We start from the raw sequence: 6,000 nt of genomic DNA on the forward strand, positions 1-6,000 counted from the left end.
TAAAGACAAAACCCCAAATAAAACCAGACAGAGACATTAGATACATAAGAAATTGCTTTCCAGATGCAGAAAATCATCTGTTTCACAGACATTGCTCCCTCTAATGGAAAATTAATGTTAAAGTTGCAGGTAAAGCCTCCCTAATATAATCCATTTGTGGATATGGTTCGTACCATTTTCTGGAGAATTTCTGGTCCCACGTGGAAAAGTTACCAGGAGTTACACAGGGAATGAGAAGATGAATACTATAGCAGGGCTTAGGTAGAGCAGGACTGGTTGGGCAATGGTTGAGAGAACAGAAATTATAGAAGCAGCATGAACAAGAGAGACAACTACAAACAGCACCCATGAGGAATGGCAGCCAAGTGAAGAGGGCAGAGAAGACACGAATGCCCACAGAAGGGTTTAAGAGCTAAGTTTCAGAGAGAACCAAAAGAATTAAGTGAAAGACAAAAGGAGTGCCACATGCTCAGTCCCAGTATTTTTTAGTTTCAGAGTACAGTAGCTCAATGATGCACCTACAGCCCTTTATTTTTTCTCCTGGGCTTTTCTTGGGCTTCAGGAAAGAACATTAACTGAGCAGATTTGGTTTTGCTTGTTCCTCTAAATCTGTTTTTGCTGGGAAAGCTCTTAATGCATCACTGGATCTCGCCTCTGATTCATCATTTCCAAACTGACCTCAGAGGAACCAGGGACTGAGACCCAGCTCAGGAGCTGAACTCTGGCATGAAACTAACAACAATTACCATTTGCTTCCCACAAAACTGGAAAAACAGAACCTTAGCTTTCTTCCATATTGCCTTGGCTGCCTTCCCTTCAATGGGGTATGTCTTCTCCAGGTTTTGTTGTGGGAACTGACAAGACAAAGCTCACAGCTGGGAAGAGATTGGCTTTCAAGCTGATATTCCACCTCTTAAGAAAAGGGTTAAGAAATGAAACTAGTATTTTAATTCACAGAGAAAGTGTGTTCCAAAGTCCTCTGAAATCAGTGGACTAAATCCCACCAACGTCACCAAGTGCTGGCTTAAGGCCTTAGTAAATACAGTATTTATAAAGGAATCTTTGTACATTTATGGTGCAAGGAAAGATGTCTCAATAATTCAGAAACCACAACTGAGGAAGAGGTAGAGGCAAATATTGAGGCAATGATTGCTAGTGGTGAAGGCTGAAAATATATGGATGTTAGATCAAAGTAGGTGTGAAAAGGAAGCTGAAAGATGTAAAAGACTGAAGTTGGTCTGGTATCACCTTCTGCTCAAGTGTGGTGTTGTACTCTGATGTGCTTCTTACTCCTTGAAACACTATTGCCTTTGCAGATTTCTTTACCAGTAGCTGATATTGACTACTTCTTTTCTTGACTGCAGCTACACTATACACCCTGCTAAATTAACACCTTAGTTCATATAATCTGCTCAAGAAGAGCTCTCCCAGTTGTTTCAGTTCTTCAGTTTGGATGTACAAACACATCCCAACAAACTGGCACCACAGCCCCTGTGCAGAGAAGCAGCAGTGGAGAGGTGAGCTGAGAGTACAGTGAGTGATGGGCTGTAACATCTCCCAGACCTGGGAGCTCTTAGATTCAGGTTAATAAGGATGTCTCTGCTCGTTGTGGAAGTGTCTTTGTACACTGGCCCTTCCCATGAGGAACAAGACACTGCTGCCCCCAGCACCTTATGTGAAGCTTAGTCAAGAGGGTTGGAAGAGATGTTCAGAATTTGGCCTAATCCAGTACAGCATTTGAGTATATTTTCTACTTAAATTAACCTGCATAAAATGGGTTTGCATGACAGCTTGTCAAACTAGCTCACCTCTTGCAAATCAGATCTGTTATTTTCCTATGGCCTGGTCTCCTCTCAGTGAGATCTACCACATGGCATCCACAAACATGGATGGGTGTGCTTTGAATAGTTTAAGGATCAGGGTCATAATTGCTGTAAAGGTCTATCAGTCACAGAAGAAACAGCTCCTCTTGGCCTGCTTCTCTGCACTTCTGTGCCCGGTACAAGTCAGGCAGTGCAGAGCTCCTCCCTTCACAGGTGAAGTGGCTCCCTGTGCACCAAGTCTACGCCAACAGATCTCCCTTTGTAGGTGTGCAGGCACGTTGGATTTCACCCGAGGTACAGGAGCAGCTGCCAGGTGGTCTCTGTGTGGCTTCTCTCATTCCTGCCTTGTGATGCCAGGTCCTTGGTAGCCAGGGTGCCCCAGTGCTTGTGGCTCTGACTCCAGCGCTGCAGAGGAGCAGCCCAGCAGGGACAGGAAGAGATGCAGCAGCACTGCACTAACATTAATCCTTGGACAGCTTGCCCCCTGAAGGACTGGGTTTAATAACTCTTTGCAAATTTTCCAACAGCTTCTTTTCAGAAGGAAAATGTCAGCAGACTGCAGTGGACTGAGAGTTTCCAGCAGGGAGCAGCATTTATTCATTTGTGAAGGAGAAGCTCCCGCCTCAAAAGGACCCGGCAGCTGAAATACAGACTCAGAAATCCTTTGCTTAAGAAACATTATTTGCAGATGGATGGACAACCAGCAGCGCGAGGAGTGAGGCAGGAAGGGCAGGTTAAACAGTTGGCACAAGGCCTTGCTCATCCTCTTCATCTGTCTGATGCCTCTGCAAGCACAGCTTGGTATTTGGAGGCTAAGAGGCAGTGCCAGCCGATGAGCTGGATCAAAACATTCCCATTTAAGGAAAATTTTCATCAAAAATTTCAGTGTTATCCTTGGCTCAGAATTCTTACTTCAGGTACTGGAAACTCAGATTAAGGTCTCACTAATTATGCTTGCATAATATTATCACGATCCTAAAAATATAGCACATTGTTATATATCTACCACTTAGGCTACTGTCTGTTTTGAAAGCCTTCAGTTTTAAAATTTCTTTTCTAAAGATGTTTCTTACCATGACATTTTAACAGTTTCAAATTCACAGCCTCAGAATGTCACAGCTTTGAGATCAGCTTTCCACAGAGATAGGCTGTGAACAAGTACAAAAGAGAATATTTTAGTACTTGATAACTAGTAAAAATCCTGTTCACTACCTAAGCAAATTTCTAGTAAAAAATAATTTTATAAAAACCATATACCTCATTGACAGCACTTGTGTTATTGCTGGAATTCTTCCTGCCTATGCTTGTGCAGCAGCTCTGCTCAGCAGCCTCCTGCTGTGTCCCCTGGGATCAGCTGTGTCCCAGTGGGTGAATCAGTCCATGCAGAGTTTGGTAACTACTGCAGCCTGTGGCCAGTACCCAGACTGCCTTTAAACCTCAGGCTACATTGCAAGAGAGCTAGAACACCATGTGCCTGTGTTATTGTCTTCAGGATCCTGGGACTCTCAGGGTGTGCCACTGGCACCTCAATCCCTGAGTTAAGATGGCAGCAAGTATCATCCTACCTCTAGCTAAAATGTTATATAACTTTCTAGTACCTTGGCCTTCCCTGCAGTCAGAATGCACATAGCCACAAATTAGATAAAATTAATTTTTATAGACACACTCACTTTTCTTTAATCACACTTTTTCTTTTCAAATTGGGGCTAAAAGTTTGTTTTAGTAAGATTGTTATGAACATTCAGTTTTCTTAAGTATGTGTTCGCTTGTCTTTATTTGCCTAGATTAATTTTTTAAGTATAAGATTACTTTGTCTAAATTTAACTTTACATGTCCTAGATTCATAAGGTTTGGTTCTAAGATAATAGCAACATTCCTGTAACATTTTTTTTACTCCTCCAAGTGCTTTATCCTTTTAGCAGTAACTCCAGATTAATGTAGCTTTGTTCGCTGGCATAACTTATAACATTTCAGAATAATTAAGCTGCATATATGTTCTCTGTATAAGAAGCCCAAAGCCAGTACCAACAGTGTATTTTGACAAGTTTGAAAACTGGTAGACTTAGTATTAAATTCCTTTTATAGTTCAACTTTGAGAAGTAGATCTGTTGGTACAGAAGATTCTCCAAAAAGCATTAGCCAATACTTCTTGAATGGCAGAAACTCTGCAACACTGGTATTATGAAGTGAGCCATGTACCTTGGTAAATCTCTCTCTTAATTTGTAATGTGGAAAACATGTACAAATACCTGAATTAACTGAGAGGCCTGTGAATAGTAGGCTAGCATGTGGCTTGAAAGTGGGTGGGAGCAAGCTGCACATCTGTGACAAATGGGGGAATAATCCTTCTGGGGGGATGCCAAGTCCAGCCCAGTGCTTTGTCTCCATCAGTCACAGATGGAGATGTTACAGATTTCAGAGGAAGAGCATAGGAACAGCACAACGATCTGGTTTTACGTGCTCAAACATTCTCACAGTCATCAGCATCTGATAACTGGGGACCTTTCTGAGGAGGTGTCACTGTCTCTGTATTTTCAAAATTTTATTCTTAAAGAATAAATCCAGCTTCTCCTTGAACTCAGGGGAACTACATTCTTAGTCTCTGGTGGCAAGGACTTCCCCAGCTCTCTCACACTCTGAGCACTGACCTGGCTGGCACCCTTTGTCCCGGACCCATCACATGCTAGCTTCATTTGATAGCTCCTGTTATTGCACCAGGAGAGGAGTCAAAATGAATCCACCTACTGCTCTTGATAGCTCCACCACCCTGTGGTCTCCTAGTATGCTGGAGACGCTCAGCTGATCCTTATCCTTCATAGGATCCCTTGTGGCTGTGACCAGACCCAAAGGAAAGGACAGCCAAGGGCACTGACTTCCCTCAGGGCTACCAAAGCCATCAGGCCATAGGAGCATGGCCAGCCCCTATGGATGTGCCTGCAGATCTCTCTCCAAGCAGAGCCAAGCCAGCAGCCTTGAGGAGCCCTGGGAGCCCCACTGCCCAAGCTGCACAAAACCTTTCTCCAATTGTGGTGCGGTAATGGCTGAACTCCATTGAAATAAACCACAGCACAGAGCTCAGCAGAGGGTAATTTACTCTGCCTCTTAGCAGGGATCCTAAGGAGTCATGACAGGTCCAAGTAATCCGTCAAAGAGCAGCCTGAGCAGCCAGCAGTCTCTGGATGCTAATCCCTCATGAACAATAGACTCATTTTATGCAAATTAACAGGAGAAGTGGTGATTGGCCACTGTATCTGCCCAGACAACTGCTCCATTTCAAAGGAACTTTAAGTACCCTGAAATCTATAAGCAGAAAAAATTAAATGACCGCATTCTGCATCTTTTTTTTTTTTTTAAACAACCTGATTTCCTCAGACAGCCTGTGCAGGGATCCAGTGAATGCTGTAAACATGGCAAGCTGGACATAGTGCTCAGTGACTGAAATCCATGGGGAAAACAATAATAACAAATCAGTGCAGACACTGCATTTCTTGAACAGCGCTGGTTTTGATTAATTTTAATTCCCTATTCCAATACAGATTTACTTGTTTAATATCAGAAAATCCATCTGAATCCAGGGAGTGAGTTGAATATTTGTGGAAAAGATACATGGGTGGTTTTCTACATTACTGTTTTCTTACAGGGGAGTCAAAGCTGAACCTAAGGAGCAGGACAGCAGCTAGACACTGTCTGACAAACCAGAGCAGGTTCCCACCTTGGTTTGAAGTTAAACGTCTCTGAGGTCAACTGCTTACTGCTTTCTCCAGCTGATATTTGATTGTGGAAAGGTTATGAGTTTTCTGATGCCAGCAAAGCTGATCTTAATTAAAATATTCCATTGGAAATGTTTCATAAGATAGGAATACAAGACTGACGCCAGTCTGTCACAATTCACTAGACTCCTTGAAATCTGGAATCGGCCTGGCAGGTAGCCTCACTGAAGCCAACAGGGTCCTGCACAGAAAGCTTGGCTTCCAAATGGGTGGTTTTCTCCATTTTTTTTTATTTTTTAAAGTACACCATGTCAAATGTGTTTATGGTGCTTTAATGTAGATAAGAAATTAGTTGGGTTTTTACATCCGTGTTTAGCTCATGATAACATTTAGGCTAAGTAAATGCAAACCACCATACATGCAGAAATTGATACAGCATTTTTTAAAATTGGCCTATAGGAATCATA

The sequence above is a fragment of the Molothrus aeneus genome, chromosome 1 (assembly GCF_037042795.1).
Source record: "Molothrus aeneus isolate 106 chromosome 1, BPBGC_Maene_1.0, whole genome shotgun sequence".
Taxonomy (NCBI): domain Eukaryota; kingdom Metazoa; phylum Chordata; class Aves; order Passeriformes; family Icteridae; genus Molothrus; species Molothrus aeneus.